The sequence below is a fragment of the Pseudophryne corroboree genome, chromosome 1, assembly GCF_028390025.1.
Source record: "Pseudophryne corroboree isolate aPseCor3 chromosome 1, aPseCor3.hap2, whole genome shotgun sequence".
In the NCBI taxonomy this organism is placed as follows: domain Eukaryota; kingdom Metazoa; phylum Chordata; class Amphibia; order Anura; family Myobatrachidae; genus Pseudophryne; species Pseudophryne corroboree.
In genome coordinates this window covers 769,205,119-769,224,618 of record NC_086444.1, presented here as the reverse complement: position 1 = coordinate 769,224,618, position 19,500 = coordinate 769,205,119, and the positions used below count along the sequence as shown (strand labels likewise).

Genomic DNA, 19,500 nt, shown 5'->3' with positions numbered 1-19,500 from the left:
GTTCACTGTACAATATGCACAAGTCATGGTGTAACCTGATTCCAGAAGTAATAAAGACTATCTATCTTACAAAGCTTAGAATGGCCTTCAGCATGCAAAGGGTTTGCAAGGAGTTTAAAATATACTCAAGTATCCTGTGTATAGCTGTACCCTATATATTGGGTTTTTAAAATATAGTAACAACTGGTGTGGGCTGATGCCTAGAAGCATAAGCTCGATTGTATTTACCTGTTTTTGTTTATGAGTAGAGGGTTTAAGTTAGCCCATGGTCTGGCATTGCTATTTAGGACAAGTGTGAGATTACAATGTTTGGAAATTAGTTAGAAACTAGAGGACAAAAGGGTTAGGGGGGATTCAATTGTGGGCAAAGGCAGTGATATGGCCTTTGCCATGGTGTTTAACCGCCAGCAACAGCAGTCCGTTTCACACCCTCTGCCTGGCCGAATCACACCCTTTCGCTCACAAGTGCTCGCTTTTGTGATTATTATTTTTAAATACAGTATACACGCACATACATAGGAAAACAAAGTATATATTGCTGCACCTTTGTATAATGCCCACATGAACCATTGGGTTCATATACAGTATATGTGTGTGTAAATCTGGTTCTCATACTAGCCAGTGCCTCCCCAGACACTGACCTTACCACATGTCAGTTGAGTGTGGTACCTGTAGCAGAAGCAGTATAAACTTAGTAGTGCAAAATAACAGACACATACAATATGGATACATTTTAATGGCTCATTAATTCCAAAGTTGTTGCAAGGATTTCATTGCTGATTGCTACACAGACTAAATCTCCCAAAATATGAAAGGTATTTTAGATAAGGACTTCTCGTACCATCACACCTGTTTCTGCCACCTTTATACTGCCATCTGAGCCATATAACAAATTACATTATTTTCTGTCAACTATGGGAATGACACAAAACTTTTAATAAAAAAAATACAGACCTGTACTGGATTTTCTGTCCAATTTGAAATTCCCACAGATGAGGTACAGCTAACTGAGAAGGGCTGTGTAGATTGCTGGGAGAAAGTAAATGATGTTAGCGGATCAGCCTTTTTCGCTCACCCGTGAAGCTGCAGAGTCTTGCTGTAAACTTCATGTGTGTAGTCACAGCCGAAAATTGCTAAAATAGAATAAGAAAAATGGCTCAAAGGCAAAGAACACTTTATAATAATAAAAAAAAAATAATAGAATCACATTGTAGACCTACTTCACTGGAAGTTATTTTCCCCTAAATGTAAAAACATAACATAAAGAGGATAATTCAGAAAAGGATACTGTGCAAGGTTGTATTGTATTGTACAGTAGATGTATTGTATTGTTCAGATTTGCTTATATTCCACAGTGCTCATCTTGTATTGTCAATTGATCATCAGTCAAAAATGAATAAAGCAATAACGTGTTTACAATATGTCATAAACACAGGGCCTTTACTCATTTAAACTCACATGGTCCATCACGGGCAGGAAATAGACAACATCATATTCTGAAAAGGTTCCTTGTAGAAGCAAAACTATCGTACTCTTTAACTGAAGATGACTGGCACTCGGTCTTCCAGACTTGCTTACATCTATCTAAATGTGTCTCTCACGTAGAACAGTTTTATAAACTGCTTCATAGGTTATATTTGACTCCTGTTTTATTACATACCATAAATCCTTCAAACTCTAATTTATGTTGCCGTAACTGTGATAATCTCGGCTCCCTTATCCACATTTTTTGGTCATTTCCTGCTATCACTAATCTATGATCTTTAGTTTTTGCCCTTATTTCAAAAATTTTAAACATTCCTGTGACTCCAAATCCGTTACTAGCTTTATTTCATGTATTACACGGGGACATCCCCGCTAATGACCACTATGTAATGGGTCACATACTTATTTCGAGTAAACTTTTGATTGCCCAACATTGGTGTTCGCCCTCTGTCCCTAGTATTACTATGGTGGAGAAAAATGTTCAGTATCACTTTGAGTTTGAAACTGCGGGCTCTTCATATTCATCAACGGCCAATAATCCATTGCTACGCTGGTTTGGCTGGAAAGCATATTGCGCCTCCAAATACAAGATTTAGTCTACCTTGTGTCATAAAACGATCTTTCTAGCTTTGGTCCCACATCTCTCTCTATCACACTTCTGGTAGTGATGTTATACCAATTATTATCGCTTTGTGTGATGTTCCTATTGTCAGTTCTGTTAGTAAGCTTCAATGATTACAATGTAACTGTTCTCATATATATTGGAAATGTTTTGTGACCTCCCATATTCCAATGATCATATACATGGCTGTTACATTTTAACTCTCTTTCTGGTCCCCTTTCCCCTTTGTATCCTCCCCTACTTATTTTTAGAGATGAGCGGGTTCGGTTTCTTTGAATCCGAACCCGCACGAACTTCACTTTTTTTTTCACGGGTCCGAGCGACTCGGATCTTCCCGCCTTGCTCGGTTAACCCGAGCGCGCCCGAACGTCATCATGACGCTGTCGGATTCTCGCGAGACTCGGATTCTATATAAGGAGCCGCGCGTCGCCGCCATTTTCACACGTGCATTGAGATTGATAGGGAGAGGACGTGGCTGGCGTCCTCTCCATTAGAATAGATTAGAAGAGAGAGAGAGAGAGAGAGATTGTGCAGACAGAGTTTACCACAGTGACCAGTGCAGTTGTTGTTAAGTTAACTTTTATTTAATATATCCGTTCTCTGCTATATCCGTTCTCTGCCTGAAAAAAACGATACACAGCAGTCACACAGTGTGACTCAGTCTGTGTGCACTCAGCTCAGCCCAGTGTGCTGCACATCAATGTATAAAAGCTTATAATAATTGTGGGGGAGACTGGGGAGCACTGCAGGTTGTTATAGCAGGAGCCAGGAGTACATAATATTATATTAATTTAAAATTAAACAGTGCACACTTTTGCTGCAGGAGTGCCACTGCCAGTGTGACTAGTGGTGACCAGTGCCTGACCACCAGTATAGTAGTATATTGTTGTATACTATCTCTTTATCAACCAGTCTATATTAGCAGCAGACACAGTACAGTGCGGTAGTTCACGGCTGTGGCTACCTCTGTGTCGGCAGTCGGCACTCGGCAGGCAGTCCGTCCATCCATAATTGTATAATTATATACCACCTAACCGTGGTATTTTTTTTTCTTTCTTTATACCGTCGTCATAGTCATACTAGTTGTTACGAGTATACTACTATCTCTTTATCAACCAGTGTACAGTGCGGTAGTTCACGGCTGTGGCTACCTCTGTGTCGGCAGTCGGCAGGCAGTCCGTCCATCCATAATTGTATTATTATAATATATACCACCTAACCGTGGTTTTTTTTTCATTCTTTATACCGTCATAGTGTCATACTAGTTGTTACGAGTATACTACTATCTCTTTATCAACCAGTGTACAGTGCGGTAGTTCACGGCTGTGGCTACCTCTGTGTCGGCACTCGGCAGGCAGTCCGTCCATCCATAATTGTATTACAATATATACCACCTAACCGTGGTTTTTTTATACCACCTAACCGTGGCAGTCCGTCCATAATTGTATACTAGTATCCAATCCATCCATCTCCATTGTTTACCTGAGGTGCCTTTTAGTTCTGCCTATAAAATATGGAGAACAAAAAAGTTGAGGTTCCAAAATTAGGGAAAGATCAAGATCCACTTCCACCTCGTGCTGAAGCTGCTGCCACTAGTCATGGCCGAGACGATGAAATGCCAGCAACGTCGTCTGCCAAGGCCGATGCCCAATGTCATAGTACAGAGCATGTCAAATCCAAAACACCAAATATCAGAAAAAAAAGGACTCCAAAACCTAAAATAAAATTGTCGGAGGAGAAGCGTAAACTTGCCAATATGCCATTTACCACACGGAGTGGCAAGGAACGGCTGAGGCCCTGGCCTATGTTCATGGCTAGTGGTTCAGCTTCACATGAGGATGGAAGCACTCAGCCTCTCGCTAGAAAACTGAAAAGACTCAAGCTGGCAAAAGCACCGCAAAGAACTGTGCGTTCTTTGAAATCCCAAATCCACAAGGAGAGTCCAATTGTGTCGTTTGCGATGCCTGACCTTCCCAACACTGGACGTGAAGAGCATGCGCCTTCCACTATTTGCATGCCCCCTGCAAGTGCTGGAAGGAGCACCCGCAGTCCAGTTCCTGATAGTCAGATTGAAGATGTCAGTGTTGAAGTACACCAGGATGAGGAGGATATGGGTGTTGCTGGCGCTGGGGAGGAAATTGACCAGAAGGATTCTGATGGTGAGGTGGTTTGTTTAAGTCAGGCACCCGGGGAGACACCTGTTGTCCGTGGGAGGAATATGGCCGTTGACATGCCAGGTGAAAATACCAAAAAAATCAGCTCTTCGGTGTGGAGGTATTTCACCAGAAATGCGGACAACAGGTGTCAAGCCGTGTGTTCCCTTTGTCAAGCTGTAATAAGTAGGGGTAAGGACGTTAACCACCTCGGAACATCCTCCCTTATACGTCACCTGCAGCGCATTCATAATAAGTCAGTGACAAGTTCAAAAACTTTGGGTGACAGCGGAAGCAGTCCACTGACCAGTAAATCCCTTCCTCTTGTAACCAAGCTCACGCAAACCACCCCACCAACTCCCTCAGTGTCAATTTCCTCCTTCCCCAGGAATGCCAATAGTCCTGCAGGCCATGTCACTGGCAAGTCTGACGAGTCCTCTCCTGCCTGGGATTCCTCCGATGCATCCTTGCGTGTAACGCCTACTGCTGCTGGCGCTGCTGTTGTTGCCGCTGGGAGTCGATGGTCATCTCAGAGGGGAAGTCGTAAGCCCACTTGTACTACTTCCAGTAAGCAATTGACTGTTCAACAGTCCTTTGCGAGGAAGATGAAATATCACAGCAGTCATCCTACTGCAAAGCGGATAACTGAGTCCTTGACAACTATGTTGGTGTTAGACGTGCGTCCGGTATCCGCCGTTAGTTCACAGGGAACTAGACAATTTATTGAGGCAGTGTGCCCCCGTTACCAAATACCATCTAGGTTCCACTTCTCTAGGCAGGCGATACCGAGAATGTACACGGACGTCAGAAAAAGACTCACCAGTGTCCTAAAAAATGCAGTTGTACCCAATGTCCACTTAACCACGGACATGTGGACAAGTGGAGCAGGGCAGGGTCAGGACTATATGACTGTGACAGCCCACTGGGTAGATGTATGGACTCCCGCCGCAAGAACAGCAGCGGCGGCACCAGTAGCAGCATCTCGCAAACGCCAACTCTTTCCTAGGCAGGCTACGCTTTGTATCACCGCTTTCCAGAATACGCACACAGCTGAAAACCTCTTACGGCAACTGAGGAAGATCATCGCGGAATGGCTTACCCCAATTGGACTCTCCTGTGGATTTGTGGCATCGGACAACGCCAGCAATATTGTGTGTGCATTAAATATGGGCAAATTCCAGCACGTCCCATGTTTTGCACATACCTTGAATTTGGTGGTGCAGAATTTTTTAAAAAACGACAGGGGTGTGCAAGAGATGCTGTCGGTGGCCAGAAGAATTGTGGGACACTTTCGGCGTACAGGCACCACGTACAGAAGACTGGAGCACCACCAAAAACTACTGAACCTGCCCTGCCATCATCTGAAGCAAGAAGTGGTAACGAGGTGGAATTCAACCCTCTATATGCTTCAGAGGTTGGAGGAGCAGCAAAAGGCCATTCAAGCCTATACAATTGAGCACGATATAGGAGATGGAATGCACCTGTCTCAAGTGCAGTGGAGAATGATTTCAACGTTGTGCAAGGTTCTGATGCCCTTTGAACTTGCCACACATGAAGTCAGTTCAGACACTGCCAGCCTGAGTCAGGTCATTCCCCTCATCAGGCTTTTGCAGAAGAAGCTGGAGGCATTGAAGAAGGAGCTAACACGGAGCGATTCCGCTAGGCATGTGGGACTTGTGGATGCAGCCCTTAATTCGCTTAACAAGGATTCACGGGTGGTCAATCTGTTGAAATCAGAGCACTACATTTTGGCCACCGTGCTCGATCCTAGATTTAAAGCCTACCTTGGATCTCTCTTTCCGGCAGACACAGGTCTGCTGGGGTTGAAAGACCTGCTGGTGACAAAATTGTCAAGTCAAGCGGAACGCGACCTGTCAACATCTCCTCCTTCACATTCTCCCGCAACTGGGGGTGCGAGGAAAAGGCTCAGAATTCCGAGCCCACCCGCTGGCGGTGATGCAGGGCAGTCTGGAGCGACTGCTGATGCTGACATCTGGTCCGGACTGAAGGACCTGACAACGATTACGGACATGTCGTCTACTGTCACTGCATATGATTCTCTCAACATTGATAGAATGGTGGAGGATTATATGAGTGACCGCATCCAAGTAGGCACGTCACACAGTCCGTACTTATACTGGCAGGAAAAAGAGGCAATTTGGAGGCCCTTGCACAAACTGGCTTTATTCTACCTAAGTTGCCCTCCCACAAGTGTGTACTCCGAAAGAGTGTTTAGTGCCGCCGCTCACCTTGTCAGCAATCGGCGTACGAGGTTACATCCAGAAAATGTGGAGAAGATGATGTTCATTAAAATGAATTATAATCAATTCCTCCGCGGAGACATTGACCAGCAGCAATTGCCTCCACAAAGTACACAGGGAGCTGAGATGGTGGATTCCAGTGGGGACGAATTGATAATCTGTGAGGAGGGGGATGTACACGGTGATATATCGGAGGGTGAAGATGAGGTGGACATCTTGCCTCTGTAGAGCCAGTTTGTGCAAGGAGAGATTAATTGCTTCTTTTTTGGGGGGGGTCCAAACCAACCCGTCATATCAGTCACAGTCGTGTGGCAGACCCTGTCACTGAAATGATGGGTTGGTTAAAGTGTGCATGTCCTGTTTTGTTTATACAACATAAGGGTGGGTGGGAGGGCCCAAGGATAATTCCATCTTGCACCTCTTTTTTCTTTTCTTTTTCTTTGCATCATGTGCTGATTGGGGAGGGTTTTTTGGAAGGGACATCCTGCGTGACACTGCAGTGCCACTCCTAGATGGGCCCGGTGTTTGTGTCGGCCACTAGGGTCGCTAATCTTACTCACACAGCTACCTCATTGCGCCTCTTTTTTTCTTTGCGTCATGTGCTGTTTGGGGAGGGTTTTTTGGAAGGGACATCCTGCGTGACACTGCAGTGCCACTCCTAGATGTGCCCGGTGTTTGTGTCGGCCACTAGGGTCGCTAATCTTACTCACACAGTCAGCTACCTCATTGCGCCTCTTTTTTTCTTTGCGTCATGTGCTGTTTGGGGAGGGTTTTTTGGAAGGGCCATCCTGCGTGACACTGCAGTGCCACTCCTAGATGGGCCCGGTGTTTGTGTCGGCCACTAGGGTCGCTAATCTTACTCACACAGCTACCTCATTGCGCCTCTTTTTTTCTTTGCGTCATGTGCTGTTTGGGGAGGGTTTTTTGGAAGGGACATCCTGCGTGACACTGCAGTGCCACTCCTAGATGGGCCCGGTGTTTGTGTCGGCCACTAGGGTCGCTTATCTTACTCACACAGCGACCTCGGTGCAAATTTTAGGACTAAAAATAATATTGTGAGGTGTGAGGTATTCAGAATAGACTGAAAATGAGTGTAAATTATGGTTTTTGAGGTTAATAATACTTTGGGATCAAAATGACCCCCAAATTCTATGATTTAAGCTGTTTTTTAGTGTTTTTGGAAAAAAACACCCGAATCCAAAACACACCCGAATCCGACAAAAATAATTCGGTGAGGTTTTGCCAAAACGCGTTCGAACCCAAAACACGGCCGCGGAACCGAACCCAAAACCAAAACACAAAACCCGAAAAATTTCAGGCGCTCATCTCTACTTATTTTATGCTTTATTAACTCTAAATACAAATTTAATATTGAAGAGAAAAAAAAAAGGTTCCTTGTATCATGGGGAAAAAATACAGGAGGTCTGTTAAGCATACCTTCCCAAAGTTGGGAAGGTATGTCACATTTAAGATATATTACAGGTTGAGTATCCCTTATCCAAAATGCTTGGGACCAGAGGTATTTTGGATATGGGATTTTTCCGTATTTTGGAATAATTGCATACCATAATGAGATAGCATGGTGATGGGACCTAAGTCTAAGCACAGAATGCATTTATGTTACATATACACCTTATACACACAGCCTGAAGTCAATTTTAGCCAATATTTTTTTATACATTTGTGCATTAAACAAAGTGTGTGTACATTCACTCAATTCATTTATGTTTCATATACACCTTATACACACAGCCTGAAGGTCATTTAATACAATATTTTTTATAACTTTGTGTATTAAACAAAGTTTGTGTACATTGAGCCATCAAACAACAAAGGTTTCACTATATCACGCTCAATCAAAAAAGTCCGTATTTCGGAATATTCCGTATTTCGGAATATTTGGATATGGGATACTCAACCTGTATTCAGAGTAGTGTTGGTGCCAAGCGTGGCAGTGGATGATAAAAATGTCTACTGGAAACCGATGGTTGGCAAACAGAAATGTATCCAATCCCATGGAGGTTATTTTTCCATTCGAAGCTGGGATTGTGATGGTTACCACCATTGCCTGTTTCTCTCAACTGGCTGCTGACGTCACTCCTGATGTATAGACCATCAAGGAGTGTTTGTAGATGAACTCCTTTGCGCATGAGCAAACTTCATGTGTTCACTGCGCATGAGTACCAGCATACCATCGATAGTTAAAATATTGAATGGTCGACAGGCGATGGCTACATGCCATCACAAGGCATGCTGTGATGGTGACAATGTCACAAAATTGATGGCCCCCTTCTGACAGCCATCCTTTAGTGCAGGGGTTGCCAATCAGTCAGTGACAAAGAGCCAAAAAACCTTGTTGGGTAAGTCAAAGAGCCGACATCGAGCCAATGGCGCGCATGCAAAAATTTAATGTGGCCTTGTGCCTGCTAGACCACACCCCTGATATAAAATACATTGAAAAAGCCAGAAGGACATAAAATAAAAAAAAAAATAAGCCAAATCCATTGAAAAAGCCACTTTCACATAATAAACGTCAGCTACCCTATGTGTCACTCCAGCCAGCTCCCCCATGTGTCACTCCTGCTAGCACCCTCCTATGTCACTCCAGCCAGCTCTCCCATGTGTCACTCCTGCTACCACCCTTCTATCTCACTCCAGTCAGCTCTCCCATGTGTCACTACTTCCAGCACCCTCCCGCGTCACTCCTGCTGGGACCCTCCTGTGTCTCTCCAGCCAGCTCTTCCATGTGTCACCCCTGCCAACACACTCCTGTCACTCCAGCCAGCTCTTCCATGTGTCACTCCTGCTACCACCCTCCTATGTCACTCCAGCCAACTCTCCCATGTGTCACTCCTGCTACCACCCTCCTATGTCACTCCAGCCAGCTCTCCCATGTGTCACTACTTCCAGCACCCTCCCGCGTCACTCCTGCTGGGACCCTCCTGTGTCTCTCCAGCTGGCTCTGCCATGTGTCACTCTAGCCCACCCTCATGTATCACTACAGCCCCCCCATCAACTCATGCCATTGCAGCAGTCCCTAATGTGTTCTCTGTTTGCTTGTGGGTGTCTCACCTCTAGTATCTGGCTCCTTCAGTTTTCAGTCCCTGTAGTGCTGCTGCGTGTCTGGCTGGAGTGCAGCGGTTTCTGTATCTGTTGTGGTCACATGATTTAGAGTGTTGGGAGCCACATTTGAATAAAGAAAGAGCCACATGCGGCTCAAGAACCACTGGTTGGCCACCGCTGCTTTAGTGAGTGGGTTGTTAGAGAGCAGCAGAGGAGAAAAGCGACAGCCGTATGCTGCGGGGGGTTGGGGGGGGGGGGTCGGGGGAGGGGGGTGCAATGATCCTGGTTTAACACAGACACATACCCTCAGTTCACTGAGATAAATTGGGAGATTTAAATTAAATTAATTTAATGTGATAATAAAGATGTGCTTAACCACAATGATTTATGTAACAATGTATGAAATTTAAAGTATATAATGCAGTGGCTCCCAAACTGTGTGCCATGGCACCCTGGGAGGGGAGGGGGGGTGCCTTGGATTGTTGGCCCAGGACCAACTCAAATTATTTATGGTCAATGTAATAGGCAAAACCAGTGCTTGTGGCTGCCAAGCATAAAATATGGGGACAAACAGAAGCAAATCTTATCCTCACCACATAACTGTACCTAAGGATGACATATAAACACATTTTACTCAATTTAATATTTTTTTTCAAAATTTCTCAATAACAAACTTTTGGACTAGGGGTGCTATGAAAAATATTCTGATACTTCAGGGCACTGTGATTCAAAAAAGTTTGGGAACCACAGATATAATGTGTTTATAGCGCTTCACAGAAAATATTTAGATTTCACATCTGTCCATGCCCCAGTGGAGTTTACAATCTATAATCTCTACCACATTTATACCCCTTTTCCACTAGCTTTTAAAATATGGGTAAATGCGCGGGGGTGCGCATTTACCCGTGTCTATCCCTAGTGGAAAAAGGTCCCCCTGCAAATTCCCGGATCAAGTGATCCGGGAATCCTACCCGGCACGTGTTCAACCCGGTAAGCTGTGTAGTGTGAACGGGAGCTGTGTCGAGGCGACACAGCTCCCGTTCACAGTGTATGGGAGGGCGGCACTGGGAGATCATGTGATCTCCCAGCGCCACCCCTGCCGCGTCACTAGCAGCGTCACCAACCCAGCAATATGCCGGGTTGGTGAGCGCTGTCTGAAAGGGGGCTGTAGCACGGGTCGCAGCCGTGTCAGGCGACACGGCTGCGACCCGTGCTACGGTGGAAAAGGGGTATTATACACCCATACACACTACGGTAATTATTGTCAGGAGCCAAATAACCTACCGTATATACTCGAGTATAAGCCGACTTTTTCAGCACTTTTTTTTGTGCTGAAAAAGCCACCTCGGCTTATACTCGAGTCAGTGACAGGCAGAGCAGTGTGAAGGAGGGACATGGAGCACACAGCGCGCGCCTCTCCTGTATCCCTCCTGCATCTCCGGCGGCAGCAGCGGCGGTTCTATTAAAGGAAGTACCCGTTCGTGACCTCTGATCACGAACCGGCACTTCCTTTAATAGACCCGCCGCGGCCGCCGAAGATGCAGGAGGGACACAGGAGAGGCGCGCGCTGTGCGCTTCGTGTCCCTCCAGAAGACAGCGCGGGATCGACGGAGGGGTAAGTAACAGCACTGTGGGGCATATCTGGCAGCATGAGGGGGCACATGTGGCAGCATGAGGGGACATATCTGGCAGCATGAGGGGGCATATGTGGCAGCATGAGGGGACATATCTGGCAGCATGAGGGGGCATATGTGGCAGCATGAGGGGACATATCTGGCAGCATGAGGGGCTTATCTGGCAGCATGAGGGCACAACTGGCAGTATTGAGGGACATATGTGGCAGCATGAGGGACATACGGTATGTGGCAGCATGAGGGGCATATGTGGCAGCATGAGGGCATATCTGGCACTGTGGGGCATATTTGGCAGCATGAGGGCATATCTGGCATATCTGGCACTGTGGGGGCATATCTGGCACTGGGGGCATATCTGGCAGTATGAGGGCATATCTGGCACTGTGGGGGCATATCTGGCAGTATGAGGGCATATCTGGCACTGTGGGGGCATATCTGGCACTGAGGGCTGTGTACGGCTAGAGCTGCATTTCCCACCCTAGGCTTATACTCGAGTCAATAAGTTTTCCCAGGTTTTTGTGGTAGAATTAGGTGCCTCGGCTTATATTCGGGTCGACTTATACTCGAGTATATACGGTACATGTATATTTTTGTATTGTAGGAGGAAACCACACAAGCAAGGGTTAAAAGCATGATCTCAGTGCTGTGAGACAGTAATGCTAACCATTACACCATCCGTGCTGCTTTACACCATCTGTGCAATGTATCACATGTTATTACTACAGCTTCTAGACACTTGTTAATATGCCCTTAAGGCCTGATCCTGTATTGGACGCAAACTGGCTGTTTTTGCATGCAGCCGCGGCAGTTAGATTTATTACTATCTTATGCTAATGCAAGATACATTACAGTTAATGCAAAAATCTGTGCATCTTAAATTGGGATACGACACTGCTCACTGTTTTACGCCAACAGAACTGAAAAAATTGGTTATATAGAACAGGGTTCTGTTGGCGGCGTGCGCAGACGCAGTGGCTGTGAACACGAGCAGGGACAGAATTCACAAAATATGGCCGGGCAGAGTGCGGGAGCAAATACTACGGAGGGATGCCGCGGGCGGAGGTCCCGAGTTGGTTCTTGGTGGAGATGCCAGGTCAGCTGCAGGGAGGCATGCTGGGAAGATCTCCAGGTCAGCTGCGGTCAGGCGCGCCGGGAGGATCTCTGGTGCTGTGTTATGCACACCAGTGCCAGCAGGAATGTACTGGTGTCTGAACGGTGAGGGATGCAAAACAAATGAACTCACAGACAGACTGTGGAATATGACATTACATACACAGAAGGTGATAGGGTAACAAAATAAACACAAAGTGAACAGAGAAGCCCAAAGGCTAAGAAACTGGGTGTCTCCCTAGTATTAGGAATGCTCAGATGGAAAGAAGCAAGATGTAGTGATTTAATACGTAGAGAACCCGAAATGCTGTTGCTAAGGGCAACAGCAAAACCCTAAAGGGTTACCAACGGGTGTGGCAGTAAACTCCTTGGTCAGAGATGGAATAATAGACACAAGGAGAGTCTCCACAATCCTAGTCCTCACTTGCAGTGCACTGGTTCAGCTTACTGCCACTAAACTGACACCCGAACACCTTGCACAGTGAGAAAGGATTTTGGCAGGCAAGTCTGAGAATACAGCCGCAAACTTGCTAGGTTCACAGAGTAGCAAAAGAACCCCAGCAGGTTAAACGACTGACTCCAGTCTTACTGCTAGGTCTGGATTGGCAGAGTGTAATACCAAATCCCAAGGCCTATTTGCAGTAAGCAACAAACAAATACAAAGTTTACACAGTACTAGCTAGCTTTCAGGAACTGACTAACCAACAAAGATTCAGCAGCATCTGCCTAACCTGAGAAGAGGGTTTATATAGCAGATGCTGTCCACGCCCCACTCAGACCTCACAGACTGTGAGCACAAAAACCAGCACCGGATCCCCTGCCGTGCACAGAGCCTGTAACCACTGCACAGCAAAAGACCCGAACCGGAGTATCAGCTACGCTCAGGTTACTCCGCTAGCACTTGTCTCCCGGTTGCCATGACGACGTGGCAGCACAGAGCAGGAGACCCTAACAGTACCCCCCCTCTGACGAGGGGTCAAAGAACCCCTACCACCGGGTTTATCGGGGAACTGCGAGAAGAAAGAGCGTAACAGTCTGGGGGCATGAAGATCACAACTGCGCACCCACGACCGCTCCTCCGGACCATACCCCTTCCAGTGCACCAAAAATGACAGCCGACCCCGAACCATTTTGGAGTCAAGAATCCTTTCAACAACAAACTCCCTCTGGCCACGTTTCAGAAGAGGGGAAGGTCTTCCACTGGAAGAAGGATTACTAATCGCCCATTTTAAAAGGGAACAATGAAATGTTTTATTGATACCCAAAGAACGGGGTAGATCTAACTGAAATGCCACCGGATTGATAACCCTAGTGATCTTATAAGGACCGATGAACCGGGGGCCTAACTTATGAGATGGCTGTCTCAACTTCAAATTCTTGGTAGACAACCAGACGAAGTCTCCTAATTTGAAACTGCAGGGTCTTTTCCGCTAATCAAAAACCCTTTTGGTCACTAATGACACAGACACAAGGGCTTTCTTCACTTTCCTCCAAATACCTCTAAGGACCGAAACCACAGAGGAACCACCAGGCGTGGAGTCCAGGGGGTCAAAAGAATTGGCCTTAGGATGATGCCCATACACACAAAGGAAGGGAGAGATCCCTGTAGCAGAGTGAGCCGCGTTGTTATAGGCAAACTCCGCCATGGACAGATGGGCAACCCAGTCAGTCTGACACTTGGAGACATAACACCTGAGGAACTGCTCCAAGGACTGGTTCACCCTTTCAGTCTGCCCATTAGACTGCGGATGGTAGCCTGACGACAAGCTGACAGAAATCTGGAGATCGGAACAAAATGCCCTCCAGAATTTGGCCACAAACTGGGATCCGCGGTCAGAGACCACATCAGGTGGCAACCCGTGGAGGCGCACAACATGCAGCATAAATAATTCAGACAGGCGTCTGGCCGATGGCAGCCCAACCAATGGAACGTAGTGCGCCATCTTCGAAAACCTGTCAACGACAACCAGATGGCTGTCATCCCCGAGGATTTGGGCAAGTCCACCACAAAATCCATTGAAATGTGAGTCCATGGCTTAGATGGAATAGAGAGTGGATGTAATGGGCCAACAGGAACCCCTCTAGGAGTCTTATTTCGGGCACAGATGTCACATGCCCGAACCCACTGATCCACATCCCTAGCCACCGAGGGCCACCACACCGCCCTAGATAGCAACTCCCTAGTTCTGGCAATACCCGGGTGACCTGCCGACTTCTTGGCATGGAATTCCAGGAACACTCGCTGTCTTAACCTAGGAGGCACAAACAAAAGACCTACCGGAAGGTCTGGAGGAGCCTGCTCCTGTGCTCTAAGGACTAATGACAAGAGGTCCTGGGTAATGCCCACTTTAATACATGATGGGGACACAATGGGCAATGGCTCCTCGGTGGTCTCCTGGATTGGAGCAAAACTCCGCGAGAGCGCATCAGCCTTGATGTTTTTTGACCCAGGGCGATATGTTATCAAAAAATTTAAGCAAGCAAAAAACAAAGCCCATCGTGCCTGCCTGGCATTGAGGCGCTTTGCTGACTCTAAATATGCCAAATTCTTATGGTCAGTGAGAATTGAGACCACAAACTTAGCCCCCTCAAGCCAGTGTCTCCACTCCTCGAGTGCATCCTTAATAGCCAACAATTCCCGGTTACCCACGTCATAATTCATCTCGGCAGGCGAAAATTTACGGGAAAAGTAAGCACAGGGATGAAGGCGATTATCAGACACCCCCATCTGAGAGAGCACTGCCCCAATACCCATCTCAGAGGCATCCACCTCCACCACAAAAGGACGCTATGGATCTGGGTGTCGCAGCACCTTGGCCGAGACAAATGCCCTTTAGAGACGGGCAAAAGCCGCATTGGCCTCACAAGACCAGTGAGCAACATCCGCCCCTTTCTTAGTGAGTGCCACCAAGGGCGCCACTATAGACGAAAATCCAGCGATAAATCGTCTATAAAAATTCGCAAAGCCCAGAAAACGCTGAAGCGCCTTCAAACTAGTGGGCTGCACCCAATCCAGGACTGCCTGTACCTTGGAACCCTCCATTTGGAAACCTTCTGGGGAGATAATATATCCTAGAAATGCGATTTGCTGAACTTCAAATTTGCACTTCTCCAGCTTCGCCCCAAGCCGGTGGTCTCTGAGTTTCTGGAGGACTAAGCGTACATGCTTCCAATGTTCCTCCAGGGAATGGGAGAAGATTAGGAAGTCATCTAAGTATACAACTAAGAATCTATCCAAATATTCCCTGAGCACATCGTTCATGAAGTCCTGGAAGACTGCCGGGGCATTACAGAGCCCAAAAGGCATCACCAAATATTCATAATGCCCTGAGCGGGTATTAAAGGCAGTCTTCCATTCATCCCCCTCTCTTATTCGGATTAGATTGTACGCACCGCGTAGGTCAATCTTAGAAAAAATGGTGGCAGTACGAAGCTGGTCAAACAAGACCGAAATGAGAGGCAGTGGGTATGAGTTTTTAATCGTGATACGGTTCAATTCCCTGAAGTCGATGCAAGGTCGCAACGAACCGTCCTTTTTACCCACGAAGAAGAACCCCGACCCAACTGGAGACTGTGAAGGTCTGATAAATCCCTTAGCCAAGTTCTCCTGAATGTACTCTGCCATAGCCTGAGTCTCAGGACGTGACAGGGCGTACAACCTGCTCTTGGGAAGCTTAGTATTCGGCAACAAATCAATTCCACAGTCATAGGGGCGATGGGGAGGTAGTACCTCTGCAACTCTTTTGGAGAACACGTCCGCAAAATCTGCATAACATCCCGGCAATCCTGGCAAACTTAGCTGCGAAAGCCTGACTGGAAGGCTCAAGCAACTCCTGAAACAATCAGTACCCCAACTAAGAATCTCCCCAGAGACCCAGTCAAATTGAGGATTGTGGGCCCTTAACCAGGGTAACCCCAACACCAATGGGGCAAAAGTACAGACAGTCACATAAAAGGACAATTTTTCAGAGTGTATGGCTCCAATAAACAAAGAAATCTGGCTAGTGCAAGAGGTAATTTTACCCTGGGATAATGGTTCCCCGTTTAACCCACAAATCTCAATTTCCGATGCCAAGGGTACTAAGGGAACAGAGTGTTTCAGGGCGAATTGGCGGTCCATAAAAACCCTGTCGGCCCCACTGTCCACAAAGGCCTCAGTCTTGACAGTTTGACCGAGGATCTTCAAGGTCACCGGAATGATAAAAGTCTTCTTGGGAAATTCTGACTTCTGGCCTGACAGGATATTTCCCATCAACCTCAGGCCCTGAAGTTTTCCGGCTTTTCTGGGCATGATACTACCACATGACCTTTATTCCCACAGTACAAACATAACCCCTGCTGTCTCCTCCGCGTCTTCTCACGCGAGGAGAGGCGGGTAGCCCCAATCTGCATAGGCTCCTCGGAAAATTCCTCAGAGTCTGAGGTTCCCTTGGGAAAGAAGGAAACCTCGGTCTCCCTTTCAAGCCTGCGCTCTCTCAGCCGTCTATCCACCCGAATGGATAACTGCATGAGCTGATCCAAGCTATCAGGCAAGGGATATTGTACCAGTTGGTCTTTTAACTGGTAAGAAATACCTCTTCGGTACTGGTGTCTCAGGGCTGGGTCATTCCACTGGGTATCATGGGCCAACCTCCGAAACTCCGTACAATAAACCTCAACTGGCCTTCGCCCTTGCTTAAGGATCGAAATCTGAGCCTCGGCTGAGGCCGTCTTGTCAGGGTCATCATACAACATGCCCAGTGCCGTAAAAAAAGCATCAACACTTTTAAGCGACGGACAGTCAGGCTGCAACCCATATGCCCAGACCTGTGGGTCTCCTTGTCGCAAGGAAATCACTATGCCCACCCGCTGAATCTCCGACCCAGAAGACTGAGGTCTAAGCTGGAAATATAGCTTGCAGCTCTCCTTGAAACAAAAGAACTGCGAGCGATCTCCAGAAAAACGATCCGGGAGATTTACTTTCGGCTCCTTAACCCCTGAAGGTACTGCTGCGGCGGGAGCTCCGCCAGCGGCCTGCGAGGTGTGCATTTTAATGGACAAATCATTAAATTGTCGAGTCAGGACCTGCACCTGATCGACCACCTGTTGCAAAGTATTTTGAGGGGTATGCTCCATATTCCCACAAAATTTCAACAGGAGTATTAGGCTGCTGAATATGTTATGCACACCAGTGCCAGCAGGAATGTACTGGTGTCTGAAAGGTGAGGGATGCAAAACAAATGAACTCACAGACAGACTGGGGAATATGACATTACATACACAGAAGGTGATAGGGTAACAAAATAAACACAAAGTGAACAGAGAAGCCCAAAGGCTAAGAAACTGGGTGTCTCCCTAGTATTAGGAATGCTCAGATGGAAAGAAGCAAGATGTAGTGATTTAATACGTAGAGAACCCGAAATGCTGTTGCTAAGGGCAACAGCAAAACCCTAAAGGGTTACCAACGGGTGTGGCAGTAAACTCCTTGGTCAGAGATGGAATAATAGACACAAGGAGAGTCTCCACAATCCTAGTCCTCACTTGCAGTGCACTGGTTCAGCTTACTGCCACTAAACTGACACCTGAACACCTTGCACAGTGAGAAAGGATTTTGGCAGGCAAGTCTGAGAATACAGCCACAAACTTGCTAGGTTCACAGAGTAGCAAAAGAACCCCAGCAGGTTAAACGACTGACTCCAGTCTTACTGCTAGGTCTGGATTGGCAGAGTGTAATACCAAATCCCAAGGCCTATTTGCAGTAAGCAACAAACAAATACAAAGTTTACACAGTACTAGCTAGCTTTCAGGAACTGACTAACCAACAAAGATTCAGCAGCATCTGCCTAACCTGAGAAGAGGGTTTATATAGCAGGTGCTGTCCACGCCCCACTCAGACCTCACAGACTGTGAGCACAAAAACCAGCACCGGATCCCCTGCCGTGCACAGAGCCTGTAACCACTGCACAGCAAAAGACCCGAACCGGAGTATCAGCTACGCTCAGGTTACTCCGCTAGCACTTGTCTCCCTCTGCCATGACGACGTGGCAGCACAGAGCAGGAGACCCTAACATGCTGTTAGATGCAGCATGTGTGTCGCTGGCGTCCCGCATGACCCAGAGACTGCTGGGAGTCCCCCATCCCCAACTTGCTGTTGTTAAGTGTCGTCCCTTTTACCTGCCAAGGGAATTTTCGATAGTACTTGTGGTCGCAGTATATATTCCACCACAGACACGTGTGAAATTCACCCTGGATATTTTGTATGCAGTTATTACTGATTTAGAGTCAACATTTGTGAATGGGGTTGTCATTGTTGCAGGGGATTTTAATCAAGCTCATTTGAGGTTTGTTTTACAGTACCTAGATTTTATCAATATATAAAGTCCCCTACGTGCTGTGAAAATGTCTTAGATCATGTCTATTGTAACATAAAAAATGTCTATAGCACTTTTAGACAGGCAAACATTGGTCATTCTGATCATGTTTCCTAATTCTTAGTTCCCGCATAAACCTCTCTGGTTCAGCGATTTAGGCCAACGACGTCTGTCATTACAGTCTGGCCAGAGGGTGCTATGCTTAAGATTCAGGACCTGCTAGAATTTACAGATTCGGGGCTATTTATTGAGGAATCCTTGGAAACTAGAAATACTGTGAATATGGTATTGGCAGGGCCGTCTTTTTGTATGGGCTCAATGGGCTCTTGCCCAAGGGCCCCAGGAGTATAAGGGAGCTAGGCTGATAGCTAAGGGTCCCCTCTTTCCAGGGGTACCAGATTTTTTCAAATCGGCCCTGGGGAACCGGAAATATCCAACTTGAAAGCAGTGGTCCCCATCCAAGCCTTTTAATTGCTCTTCCCAGCCAGATATCTCAGGTTCTGTCTGACTTAGTTTTTCAGAGGGTATAAGCCAAAAGCTGGGACTCTCCCCTTTTGGTAGACACTAGCAGCTTGTCTCTACTATGCCCAGAACCAGAGTTATCAGCCTTCAAGCAGATGGTCCCTGCTCCAGCTCCACACGCCTAGTATGCAGTTTTAAATGTTCATTGGTGAATTGCTCTGGCTCCTGAACTCTGATCCCCAAGTCCCCAGAACCTTCTGAAAGGTGGGACTCTAGTTTTTTATCCCATTCAAAGTTAAGGAATATATTTTCAGGAACTGGAGATATCTGCAGTCAAGCAAGCTGCCCTCCCACCAGGAA

The 19,500-nt window shown here is 46.8% G+C and overlaps 1 protein-coding gene across 7 annotated transcripts in view; it reads right to left on the bottom strand.

Annotated features, from left to right (window-relative positions):
- The window catches only part of BMPR1B (bone morphogenetic protein receptor type 1B), an 804,535-nt gene that overhangs the window by 420,759 nt on the left and 364,276 nt on the right, over positions 1-19,500 (bottom strand). For all 7 annotated transcript variants that reach the window (XM_063917486.1, XM_063917497.1, XM_063917476.1 and 4 more), the window contains one exon: positions 955-1,133. The gene's annotated coding sequence lies outside the window, so the exon portion shown is untranslated. The remainder of the gene's footprint in view (positions 1-954; positions 1,134-19,500) is intronic.